Source organism: Procambarus clarkii, chromosome 37, assembly GCF_040958095.1.
Source record: "Procambarus clarkii isolate CNS0578487 chromosome 37, FALCON_Pclarkii_2.0, whole genome shotgun sequence".
NCBI classification, from domain to species: domain Eukaryota; kingdom Metazoa; phylum Arthropoda; class Malacostraca; order Decapoda; family Cambaridae; genus Procambarus; species Procambarus clarkii.
In genome coordinates, this window is record NC_091186.1 from 32,998,378 (window position 1) to 33,012,129 (window position 13,752).

The following is a 13,752-nucleotide window of genomic DNA, read 5'->3' on the forward strand; positions in this document are numbered from 1 at the left end:
CAAGATTTGTCTTACGTCTGGCAAGGAAGATACGAACAGAGACGGGTTGACAAGCGCCTCAAATAATATAAAGTCATTTCTTTAGCTCAATTTGACCTGGACGAATCACTTCCAAAACGACACATCCTGGACGCAAACACAGTGGCCTCCTTACCAGAGCCTCAGATATTAACACCAAGTAAGGCTTCCAGCACTTCCACTAACACGATAACATCATTTATATTTGCCAACATCCAGGGTATAAAAACACGCAAAACCAACAAAGTTCAATTTATAGATGGTCTCCTTCATGAGGCAAATGCAGTGTTTGCAGCCCTAACAGAAACCCACACAAAGGACTACCATGATGGTGAAATATGGATCTCAGAGTACAATCTTTTCAGATGTGATAGGAAACACCGGCTTCAGGGTGGGGTCAGCCTCTACATCAAAGACACACTCATCTGTACTGAGCTGCTAAACATCTCAAATGATATGGTGGAAGTGCTGATAATCAAAATAGAGATTTTAAATGTAGTTATTGTCCTTGTATATAAGTCACCGGAGGCAAACCCTCAGCAGTTTAAAGACCAACTAATGAAAATAGAACACTGCTCGGAAAACCTCACAAATCCAGCTCCGAACATCATCCTGCTTGGGGACTTCAACCTACGGCATCTGAAATGGAAGCACCTGGCTAATACAGTAATATCAGAAAGAATACCAGGAAGTAGCCTAAATGAACATGCCACATTACCTGCTACGGATGTGCGACAGGTTTGCCTTAAACCAGCAAATAGTAGAACCAACTAGGAAGGAGAACACGCTGGACCTCATTTTCACTAATAATGATGAATTGATCAGGAACATAATGATTACAAATACCTGTTACTCAGATCACAACTTAATTGAAGTTATGACAACCATGGGGAGTAGACCTTCAAAACCAGTCCAGATTCCCGGTGGAGGAGATTTCAGCAAATTCAACTTCAATAATAAACAGATAAACTGGGAGCAAATAAACCAGGACTTCACAGAAATAAACTGGGAAGAACAGCTAGAAAATGCAAACCTGAACCAGTGCCTGGAAAAAATAAGCTCAGTAGCACTAAAAATATGTTCAAACCGCATACCTCTAAGAAAAAAGAGGAAGAGATGCAGATTGGAACGGGAACGTCGTTCCCTATATAGGCGAAGAAAACGAATTCGCGGAACAACTTGAGAGTCGCACTCTATCTCAAGAACGGCGAAGAAGGTTAGGTAGAGAAATAGAAACAATTGAACGGAAGCTACAAGAATCATACAAAACCCAGGAGAGGCAAAGAGAGCAAAAGGCCATCAGTGAAATAGAAAGAAATCCGAAATATTTTTTCTCCTATGCAAAATCAAGATCAAAAACCACATCTAGTATCGGGCCCCTGCGAAAGGGAGATGGAACTTTCACCGATGAAACAAAGAAATGAGGAGCTACTGAGGACGCAGTACGACTTTGTTTTCAGCGAGCCATTAAACACACTAAAGATTGATAAACCAAATGAATTTTTCATGGATACGATACCAACATCAAATCATATATCAGACGTCACCCTATCCCCACTGGATTTTGAAGAAGCCATAAACAGTATGCCTATGCACTCTGCACCAGGCCCGGATTCTTGGAACTCCATATTCATAAAGAACTGTAAAAAACCACTATCGCAGGCCCTCCACATTCTGTGGAGACAAAGCCTAGATACTGGCGTTATTCCTGATATACTAAAAACAGCAGAGATAGTACCACTTCATAAAGGAGGAAATAAGGCAAAGGCAAAAAATTACAGACCGATAGCACTAACATCGCACATCATAAAAATTTTGAGAGAGTGCTAAGAAGTAAAATCACAAAATACATGGAATCACAGCAACTCCATAACCCCGGACAACATGGTTTCAGAACAGGGCGCTCTTGCCTGTCGCAGTTGCTGGACCACTATGATATGGCATTAGATGCTATGGAAAACAAACATAACGCGGATGTAATTTACACAGATTTCGCAAAAGCTTTTGATAAATGTGACCATGGTGTTATTGCACATAAAATGCGTTCAAAAGGAATTACCGGAAAAATAGGCAGATGGATCTACAATTTCCTGACCAACAGAACTCAATGTGTAATAGTCAACAAAATAAAATCCAGCCCATCAACCGTGAAGAGATCAGTCCCCCAGGGTACTGTGCTTGCTCCAGTACTTTTTCTCATCCTCATTTCGGACATAGACAAGAACACAACCTATAGCACTGTATCATCCTTTGCAGATGACACTAGGATCTTCATGAGAGTAGGCAACATAGAGGACACGGCGAACCTCCAGTCAGATGTAGATCAGGTCTTTCTATGGGCTACAGAAAATAATATGGTGTTTAACAAAGATAAGTTCCAGCTCATGCGCTATGGAAAAAATGAAAATATAAAAACGGAAACCACGTACAAAACTCAGGCAAATCATAACATAGAACGAAAAGGCAATGTAAAGGATCTGGGTGTACTTATGTCGGAAGACCTTACCTTTAAAGAACACAATAAAGTAGCCGTCACAACTGCAAGAAAAACGACAGGTTGGATAACAAGAACTCTGCCCGAAACGCATTGCGTAATAGTGGCTTTAGGCATTGTATGTACTAGCTCTATCTATATATTGATCCATTAATGTAACATCACTTGTATGTATGTACCTTACCTGAATAAACATATTTATTTATTTATTTATAACTTTTCACACTAGAGATGCTATACCGATGATGATACTTTTCAAAACTCTAGTGCTCTTTAGAGTGGAGTACTGCTACACAATGACAGCACTTTTCAAAGCTGGAGAAATTACTGACCTGGAGAGCGTGCAGAGATCCTTTACTGCTAGAATCCACTCAGTAAAACATCTAATCTATTGGGACCGACTAAAGAGCCTTAAACTGTACTCCCTTGAGCGCAGGCGGGAGAGGTACATAATAATTTACACGTGGAAAATATTAGAGGGGCTGGTCCCAAACCTGCACACAGAAATAACATCACATGAGACCAGAAGACATGGCAGGATGTGCAGAATACCCCCGTTGAAAAACAGAGGTGCAACTGGTACTCTGAGAGAGAACTCGATCAACATCAGAGGTCCGAGACTGTTCAACACGCTTCCACTACACATAAGGGGCATAACTGGCCGACCCCTCACAGTGTTCAAGAGAGAACTGGATAAGCACCTCCAAAGGATACCTGATCAACCAGGCTGTGACTCATACGTCAGGCTGCGAGCAGCCGCGTCCAACAGCCTGGTTGATCAGTACGGCAACCAGGAGGCCTGGTCGACGACCGGGCCGCGGGGACGCTAAGCCCCGGAAGCACCTCAAGGTAACCTCAAGGTAGGACCTCTGGTTTTCACTGATGAACCAAGGGTCGTAACACCATCGTCCTCATTCTTATTTAGAATCTTATATTGTTATATTATTGTTACTCTAATAATTTAAAAGTGTAATTTTGACAATCAAGTAAATTTTAAGTTCGATCATTTTTGTTTTGTTTTTGCAAAAACTCTAATGACTAATTGTCCAAGAACTAAACTTTTTTGAGGTCCAGTGTAGTGCAGCAAGCTAAGGTAATTATGAGGAGTTGAGGTCCAGTGTAGTGCATCAAGCTAAGGTAATTATGAGGAGATGAGGTCCAGTGTAGTGCAGCAAGCTAAGGTAATTATGAGGAGTTGAGGTCCAGTGTAGTGCAGCATGCTAAGGTAATTATGAGGAGTTGAGGTCCTAGTGTAGTGCAGCAAGCTAAGGTAATTATGAGGAGTTGAGGTCCAGTATAGTGCAGCAAGCTAAGGTAATTATGAGGAGTTCAGGTCCAGTATAGTGTAGCAAGCTAAGGTAATTATGAGGAGTTGAGGTCCAGTGTAGTGCAGCAAGCTAAGGTAATTATGATGGAGTTGAGGTCCAGTGTAGTGCAGCACGCTAAGGTAATTATGAGTAGTTGAGGTCCAGTGTAGTGCAGCACGCTAAGGTAATTATGAGGAGTTGAGGTCCAGTGCAGTGCAGCAAGCTTAAGGTAATTATGAGTAGTTGAGGTCCAGTGTAGTGCAGCAAGCTAAGGTCATTATGAGGAGTTGAGGTCCAGTATAGTGCAGCACGCTAAAGGTAATTATGAGGAGTTGAGGTCCAGTGTAGTGCAGCACGCTAAGGTCATTATGAGGAGTTGAGGTCCAGTGTAGTAGCAGCACGCTAATGGTAATTATGAGGAGTTTAGGTCCAGTGTAGTGCAGCACGCTAAGGTAACTATGAAGGAGTTGAGGTCCAGTGTAGTGCAGCAAGCTAAGGTAATTATGAGGAGTTGAGGTCCAGTGTAGTGCAGCACGCTAAGGTAATTATGAGGAGTTGAGGTCCAGTGTAGAGCAGCAAGCTATGGTAATTATGAGAAGTTGAGGTCCAGTGTAGTGCAGCAAGCTAAGGTAATTATGAGGAGTTGAGGTCCAGTGTAGTGCAGCAAGCTAAGGTAATTATGAGGAGTTGAGGTCCAGTAGTAGTGCAGCAAGCTAAGGTAATTATGAGGAGTTGAGGTCTAGTGTAGTGCAGCAAGCTAAGGTAATTATGAGGAGTTGAGGTCCAGTGTAGTGCAGCAAGCTAAGGTAATTATGAGGAGTTGAGGTCCAGTGTAGTGCAGCAAGCTAAGGTAATTATGAGGAGTTGAGGTCCAGTGTAGTGCAGCACGCTAAGGTAATTATGTGGAGTTGAGGTCCAGTGTAGAGCAGCAAGCTAAGGTAATTATGAGAAGTTGAAGTCCAGTGTAGTGCAGCAAGCTAAGGTAATTATGAGGAGTTGAGGTCCAGTGTAGTGCAGCAAGCTAAGGAAATTATGAGGAGTTGTGGTCCAGTGTAGTGCAGCAAGCTAAGGTAATTATGAGAAGTTGAGATCCAGTGTAATGCAGCAAGCTAAGGTAATTATGAGAAGTTGACGTCCAGTGTAGTGTAGAAAGCAAAGGTAATTATGAGAAGTTGAGGTCTAGTGTAGTGTAGGAAGCAAAGGTAATTATAAGGAGTTGAGGTCCAGTGTAGTGCAGCAAGCTAAGGTAATTATGAGGAGTTGAGGTCCAGTGTAGTGCAGCAAGCTAAGGTAATTATGAGGAGTTGAGGTCCAGTGCTGTGCAGCAAGCTAAGGTAATTATGAGGAGTTGAGGTCCAGTGTAGTGCAGCAAGCTAAGGAAATTATGAGGAGTTGTGGTCCAGTGTAGTGCAGCAAGCTAAGGTAATTATGAGGAGTTGAGGTCCAGTGTAGTGCAGCAAGCTAAGGAAATTATGAAAAGTTGTGGTCCAGTGTAGTGTACCAAGCTAAGGTAATTATGAGGAGTTGAGGTCCAGTGTAGTGTACCAAGCTAAGGTAATTATGAGGAGTTGAGGTCCAGTGTAGTGTTCCAAGCTAAGGTAATTATGAGGAGTTGAGGTCCAGTGAAGTGTACTAAGCTAAGGTAATTATGAAAAGTTGAGGTCCAGTGTAATGTACCAAGCTAAGGCAATTATGAGGAGTTGAGGTCCAGTGTAGTGTACCAAGCTAAGGTAATTATGAGAAGTTGAGGTCCAGTGTAGTGTAGCAAGCTAAAGTAATTATAGGGAGTTGAGGTCCAGTGTAGTGCAGCAAGCTAAGGTAATTATGAGGAGTTGAGGTCCAGTGTAATGCAGCAAGCTAAGGTAATTATGAGAAGTTGAGATCCAGTGTACTGTAGCAAGCTAAGGTAATTATGAGTTCAGGCCTAGTGTTGTGCAGCAAGCTAAGGTAATTATGAGTTGAGGTCCAGTGTAGTGCAGCAAGCTAAGGTAATTATCAGGAGTTGAGGTCCAGTGTAGTGCAGCAAGCTAAGGTAATTATGAGGAGTTGAGGTCCAGTGTAGTGTAGAAAGCAAAGGTAATTATGAGGAGTTGAGGTCCAGTGTAGTGCAGCAAGCTAAGGTAATTATGAGAAGTTGAGGTCCAGTGTAATGCAGCAAGCTAAGGTAATTATGAGAAGTTGAGGTCCAGTGTAGTGTAGAAAGCAAATGTAATTATGAGAAGTTGAGGTCCAGTGTAGTGTAGGAAGCAAAGGTAATTATAAGGAGTTGAGGTCCAGTGTAGTGCATCAAGCTAAGGTAATTATAAGGAGTTGAGGTCCAGTGTAGTGCAGCAAGCTAAGGTAATTATGAGGAGTTGAGGTCCAGTGTAGTGTAGCAAGCTAAAGTAATTATGAGGATTTGAGGTCCAGTGTAGTGCATCAAGATAAGGTAATTATAAGGAGTTGAGGTCCAGTGTAGTGTACCAAGGTAAGGTAATTATGAGGAGTTGAGGTCCAGTGTAATGCAGCAAGCTTAAGTAATTATGAAAGTTGAGGTCCAGTGTAGTGCAGCAAGCTTAGGTAATTATGAGGAGTTGAGGTCCAGTGTAGTGTAGAAAGCAAAGGTAATTATGAGGAGTTGAGGTCCAGTGTAGTGCAGCAAGCTAAGGTAATTATGAGAAGTTGAGGTCCAGTGTAGTGTAGAAAGCAAATGTAATTATGAGAAGTTGAGGTCCAGTGTAGTGTAGGAAGCGAAGGTAATTATAAGGAGTTGAGGTCCAGTGTAGTGCATCAAGCTAAAGTAATTATAAGGAGTTGAGGTCCAGTGTAGTGCAGCAAGCTAAGGTAATTATGAGGAGTTGAGGTCCAGTGTAGTGTAGCAAGCTAAAGTAATTATGAGGAGTTGAGGTCCAGTGTAGTGCATCAAGCTAAGGTAATTATAAGGAGTTGAGGTCCAGTGTAGTGTACCAAGGTAAGGTAATTATGAGGAGTTGAGGTCCAGTGTAATTCAGCAAGCTGAAGTAATTATGAAAGTTGAGGTCCAGTGTAGTGCAGCAAGCTAAGGTAATTATGAGGAGTTGAGGTCCAGTGTAATGCAGCAAGCTAAGGTAATTATGAGAAGTTGAGGTCCAGTGTAGTGCAGCAAGCTAAGGTAATTATGAGGAGTTGATGTCCAGTGAAATGTAGCAAGCTAAGATAATTATGAGGAGTTGAGGTCCAGTGTAGTGCAGCAAGATAAGGTAATTATGAGGAGTTGAGGTCCAGTGTAGTGCAGCAAGCTGAGGAAATTATGAGGAGTTGAGGTCCAGTGTAATGCAGCAAGCTAAGGTAATTATGATTAGTTGAGGTCCAGTGTAGTGCAGCAAGCTAAGGTAATTATGAGGAGTTGAGGTCCAGTGAAATGTAGCAAGCTAAGATAATTATGAGGAGTTGAGGTCCAGTGTAGTGCAGCAAGCTAAGGTAATTATGAGGAGTTGAGGTCCAGTATAGTGCAGCAAGCTAAGGTAATTATGAGTTGAGGTCCAGTATAGTGTAGCAAGTTAAGGTAATTATGAGGAGTTGAGGTCCAGTGTAGTGCAGCAAGCTAAGGTAATTATGAGGAGTTGAGGTCCAGTGTAGTGCAGCACGCTAAGGTAATTATGAGGAGTTGAGGTCCAGTGTAGTGCAGCACGCTAAGGTAATTATGAGGAGTTGAGGTCCAGTGTAGTGCAGCAAGCTAAGGTAATTATGAGGATTTGAGGTCCAGTGTAGTGCAGCAAGCTAAGGTAATTATGAGTTGAGGTCCAGTATAATGCAGCAAGCTAAGGTAATTATGAGGTGTTGAGGTCCAGTGTAGTGCAGCAAGCAAAGGTAATTATGAGGAGTTGATGTCTAGTGTAGTGCAGCACGCTAAGGTAATTATGAGAAGTTTAGGTCCAGTGTAGTGCAGCAAGCTAAGGTAATTATCAGAAGTTGAGATCCAGTGTAATGCAGCAAGCTAAGGTAATTATGAGAAGTTGAGGTCCCAGTGTAGTGTAGAAAGCAAAGGTAATTATGAGAAGTTGAGGTCCAGTGTAGTGTAGGAAGCAAAGGTAATTATAAGGAGTAGAGGTCCAGTGTAGTGAAGCAAGCTAAGGTAATTATGAGGAGTTGAGGTCCAGTGTAGTGCAGCAAGCTAAGGTAATTATGAGGAGTTGAGGTCCAGTGCTGTGCAGCAAGCTAAGGTAATTATGAGGAGTTGAGGTCCAGTGTAGTGCAGCAAGCTAAGGAAATTATGAGGAGTTGTGGTCCAGTGTAGTGCAGCAAGCTAAGGTAATTATGAGGAGTTGAGGTCCAGTGTAGCGCAGCAAGCTAAGGAAATTATGAGGAGTTGTGGTCCAGTGTAGTGTACCAAGCTAAGGTAATTATGAGGAGTTGAGGTCCAGTGTAGTGTACCAAAGTAAGGTAATTATGAGGAGTTGAGGTCCAGTGTAATGTACCAAGTTAAGGTAATTATGAGGAGTTGAGGTCCAGTGTAGTGCAGCAAGCTGAGGAAATTATGAGGAGTTGAGGTCCAGTGTAATGCAGCAAGCTAAGGTAATTATGATTAGTTGAGGTCCAGTGTAGTGTACCAAGGTAAGGTAATTATGAGGAGTTGAGGTTCAGTGTAATGCAGCAAGCTGAAGTAATTATGAAAGTTGAGGTCCAGTGTAGTGCAGCAAGCTAAGGTAATTATGAGGAGTTGAGGTCCAGTGTAATGCAGCAAGCTAAGGTAATTTTGAGAAGTTGAGGTCCAGTGTAGTGCAGCAAGCTAAGGTAATTATGAGGAGTTGAAGTCCAGTGAAATGTAGCAAGCTAAGATAATTATGAGGAGTTGAGGTCCAGTGTAGTGCAGCAAGATAAGGTAATTATGAGGAGTTGAGGTCCAGTGTAGTGCAGCAAGCTGAGGAAATTATGAGGAGTTGAGGTCCAGTGAAATGCAGCAAGCTAAGGTAATTATGATTAGTTGAGGTCCAGTGTAGTGCAGCAAGCTAAGGTAATTATGAGGAGTTGAGGTCCAGTGAAATGTAGCAAGCTAAGATAATTATGAGGAGTTGAGGTCCAGTGTAGTGCAGCAAGCAAAGGTAATTATGAGGAGTTGAGGTCCAGTATAGTGCAGCAAGCTAAGGTAATTATGAGTTGAGGTCCAGTATAGTGTAGCAAGTTAAGGTAATTATGAGGAGTTGAGGTCCAGTGTAGTGCAGCAAGCTAAGGTAATTATGAGGAGTTGAGGTCCAGTGTAGTGCAGCACGCTAAGGTAATTATGAGGAGTTAAGGTCCAGTGTAGTGCAGCACGCTAAGGTAATTATGAGGAGTTGAGGTCCAGTGTAGTGCAGCAAGCTAAGGTAATTATGAGGAGTTGAGGTCCAGTGTAGTGCAGCAAGCTAAGGTAATTATGAGTTGAGGTCCAGTATAGTGCAGCAAGCTAAGGTAATTATGAGGTGTTGAGGTCCAGTGTAGTGCAGCAAGCAAAGGTAATTATGAGGAGTTGAGGTCTAGTGTAGTGCAGCACGCTAAGGTAATTATGAGAAGTTGAGGTCCAGTGTAGTGCAGCAAGCTAAGGTAATTATCAGAAGTTGAGATCCAGTGTAATGCAGCAAGCTAAGGTAATTATGAGAAGTTGAGGTCCCAGTGTAGTGTAGAAAGCAAAGGTAATTATGAGAAGTTGAGGTCCAGTGTAGTGCAGCAAGCTAAGGTAATTATGAGGAGTTGAGGTCCAGTGTAGTGCAGCAAGCTAAGGTAATTATGAGGAGTTGAGGTCCAGTGCTGTGCAGCAAGCTAAGGTAATTATGAGGAGTTGCGGTCCAGTGTAGTGCAGCAAGCTAAGGAAATTATGAGGAGTTGTGGTCCAGTGTAGTGCAGCAAGCTAAGGTAATTATGAGGAGTTGAGGTCCAGTGTAGCGCAGCAAGCTAAGGAAATTATGAGGAGTTGTGGTCCAGTGTAGTGTACCAAGCTAAGGTAATTATGAGGAGTTGAGGTCCAGTGTAGTGTACCAAAGTAAGGTAATTATGAGGAGTTGAGGTCCAGTGTAATGTACCAAGTTAAGGTAATTATGAGGAGTTGAGGTCCAGTGTAGTGCAGCAAGCTGAGGAAATTATGAGGAGTTGAGGTCCAGTGTAATGCAGCAAGCTAAGGTAATTATGATTAGTTGAGGTCCAGTGTAGTGTACCAAGGTAAGGTAATTATGAGGAGTTGAGGTCCAGTGTAATGCAGCAAGCTGAAGTAATTTTGAAAGTTGAGGTCCAGTGTAGTGCAGCAAGCTAAGGTAATTATGAGGAGTTGAGGTCCAGTGTAATGCAGCAAGCTAAGGTAATTTTGAGAAGTTGAGGTCCAGTGTAGTGCAGCAAGCTAAGGTAATTATGAGGAGTTGATGTCCAGTGAAATGTAGCAAGCTAAGATAATTATGAGGAGTTGAGGTCCAGTGTAGTGCAGCAAGATAAGGTAATTATGAGGAGTTGAGGTCCAGTGTAGTGCAGCAAGCTGAGGAAATTATGAGGAGTTGAGGTCCAGTGTAATGCAGCAAGCTAAGGTAATTATGATTAGTTGAGGTCCAGTGTAGTGCAGCAAGCTAAGGTAATTATGAGGAGTTGAGGTCCAGTGAAATGTAGCAAGCTAAGATAATTATGAGGAGTTGAGGTCCAGTGTAGTGCAGCAAGCAAAGGTAATTATGAGGAGTTGAGGTCCAGTATAGTGCAGCAAGCTAAGGTAATTATGAGTTGAGGTCCAGTATAGTGTAGCAAGTTAAGGTAATTATGAGGAGTTGAGGTCCAGTGTAGTGCAGCAAGCTAAGGTAATTATGAGGAGTTGAGGTCCAGTGTAGTGCAGCACGCTAAGGTAATTATGAGGAGTTGAGGTCCAGTGTAGTGCAGCACGCTAAGGTAATTATGAGGAGTTGAGGTCCAGTGTAGTGCAGCAAGCTAAGGTAATTATGAGGAGTTGAGGTCCAGTGTAGTGCAGCAAGCTAAGGTAATTATGAGTTGAGGTCCAGTATAGTGCAGCAAGCTAAGGTTATTATGAGGTGTTGAGGTCCAGTGTAGTGCAGCAAGCAAAGGTAATTATGAGGAGTTGAGGTCCAGTGTAGTGCAGCACGCTAAGGTAATTATGAGAAGTTGAGGTCCAGTGTAGTGCAGCAAGCTAAGGTAATTATCAGAAGTTGAGATCCAGTGTAATGCAGCAAGCTAAGGTAATTATGAGAAGTTGAGGTCCCAGTGTAGTGTAGAAAGCAAAGGTAATTATGAGAAGTTGAGGTCCAGTGTAGTGTAGGAAGCAAAGGTAATTATAAGGAGTTGAGGTCCAGTGTAGTGAAGCAAGCTAAGGTAATTATGAGGAGTTGAGGTCCAGTGTAGTGCAGCAAGCTAAGGTAATTATGAGGAGTTGAGGTCCAGTGCTGTGCAGCAAGCTAAGGTAATTATGAGGAGTTGAGGTCCAGTGTAGTGCAGCAAGCTATGGAAATTATGAGGAGTTGTGGTCCAGTGTAGTGCAGCAAGCTAAGGTAATTATGAGGAGTTGAGGTCCAGTGTAGCGCAGGAAGCTAAGGAAATTATGAGGAGTTGTGGTCCAGTGTAGTGTACCAAGCTAAGGTAATTATGAGGAGTTGAGGTCCAGTGTAGTGCAGCAAGCTGAGGAAATTATGAGGAGTTGAGGTCCAGTGTAATGCAGCAAGCTAAGGTAATTATGATTAGTTGAGGTCCAGTGTAGTGCAGCAAGCTAAGGTAATTATGAGGAGTTGATGTCCAGTGAAATGTAGCAAGCTAAGATAATTATGAGGAGTTGAGGTCCAGTGTAGTGCAGCAAGATAAGGTAATTATGAGGAGTTGAGGTCCAGTGTAGTGCAGCAAGCTGAGGAAATTATGAGGAGTTGAGGTCCAGTGTAATGCAGCAAGCTAAGGTAATTATGATTAGTTGAGGTCCAGTGTAGTGCAGCAAGCTAAGGTAATTATGAGGAGTTGAGGTCCAGTGAAATGTAGCAAGCTAAGATAATTATGAGGAGTTGAGGTCCAGTGTAGTGCAGCAAGCTAAGGTAATTATGAGGAGTTGAGGTCCAGTATAGTGCAGCAAGCTAAGGTAATTATGAGTTGAGGTCCAGTATAGTGTAGCAAGTTAAGGTAATTATGAGGAGTTGAGGTCCAGTGTAGTGCAGCAAGCTAAGGTAATTATGAGGAGTTGAGGTCCAGTGTAGTGCAGCACGCTAAGGTAATTATGAGGAGTTGAGGTCCAGTGTAGTGCAGCACGCTAAGGTAATTATGAGGAGTTGAGGTCCAGTGTAGTGCAGCAAGCTAAGGTAATTATGAGGAGTTGAGGTCCAGTGTAGTGCAGCAAGCTAAGGTAATTATGAGTTGAGGTCCAGTATAATGCAGCAAGCTAAGGTAATTATGAGGTGTTGAGGTCCAGTGTAGTGCAGCAAGCAAGGTAATTATGAGGAGTTGAGGTCTAGTGTAGTGCAGCACGCTAAGGTAATTATGAGAAGTTTAGGTCCAGTGTAGTGCAGCAAGCTAAGGTAATTATCAGAAGTTGAGATCCAGTGTAATGCAGCAAGCTAAGGTAATTATGAGAAGTTGAGGTCCCAGTGTAGTGTAGAAAGCAAAGGTAATTATGAGAAGTTGAGGTCCAGTGTAGTGTAGGAAGCAAAGGTAATTATAAGGAGTAGAGGTCCAGTGTAGTGAAGCAAGCTAAGGTAATTATGAGGAGTTGAGGTCCAGTGTAGTGCAGCAAGCTAAGGTAATTATGAGGAGTTGAGGTCCAGTGCTGTGCAGCAAGCTAAGGTAATTATGAGGAGTTGAGGTCCAGTGTAGTGCAGCAAGCTAAGGAAATTATGAGGAGTTGTGGTCCAGTGTAGTGCAGCAAGCTAAGGTAATTATGAGGAGTTGAGGTCCAGTGTAGCGCAGCAAGCTAAGGAAATTATGAGGAGTTGTGGTCCAGTGTAGTGTACCAAGCTAAGGTAATTATGAGGAGTTGAGGTCCAGTGTAGTGTACCAAAGTAAGGTAATTATGAGGAGTTGAGGTCCAGTGTAATGTACCAAGTTAAGGTAATTATGAGGAGTTGAGGTCCAGTGTAGTGCAGCAAGCTGAGGAAATTATGAGGAGTTGAGGTCCAGTGTAATGCAGCAAGCTAAGGTAATTATGATTAGTTGAGGTCCAGTGTAGTGTACCAAGGTAAGGTAATTATGAGGAGTTGAGGTTCAGTGTAATGCAGCAAGCTGAAGTAATTATGAAAGTTGAGGTCCAGTGTAGTGCAGCAAGCTAAGGTAATTATGAGGAGTTGAGGTCCAGTGTAATGCAGCAAGCTAAGGTAATTTTGAGAAGTTGAGGTCCAGTGTAGTGCAGCAAGCTAAGGTAATTATGAGGAGTTGATGTCTAGTGAAATGTAGCAAGCTAAGATAATTATGAGGAGTTGAGGTCCAGTGTAGTGCAGCAAGATAAGGTAATTATGAGGAGTTGAGGTCCAGTGTAGTGCAGCAAGCTGAGGAAATTATGAGGAGTTGAGGTCCAGTGAAATGCAGCAAGCTAAGGTAATTATGATTAGTTGAGGTCCAGTGTAGTGCAGCAAGCTAAGGTAATTATGAGGAGTTGAGGTCCAGTGAAATGTAGCAAGCTAAGATAATTATGAGGAGTTGAGGTCCAGTGTAGTGCAGCAAGCAAAGGTAATTATGAGGAGTTGAGGTCCAGTATAGTGCAGCAAGCTAAGGTAATTATGAGTTGAGGTCCAGTATAGTGTAGCAAGTTAAGGTAATTATGAGGAGTTGAGGTCCAGTGTAGTGCAGCAAGCTAAGGTAATTATGAGAAGTTGAGGTCCAGTGTAGTGCAGCACGCTAAGGTAATTATGAGGAGTTAAGGTCCAGTGTAGTGCAGCACGCTAAGGTAATTATGAGGAGTTGAGGTCCAGTGTAGTGCAGCAAGCTAAGGTAATTATGAGGAGTTGAGGTCCAGTGTAGTGCAGCAAGCTAAGGTAATTATGA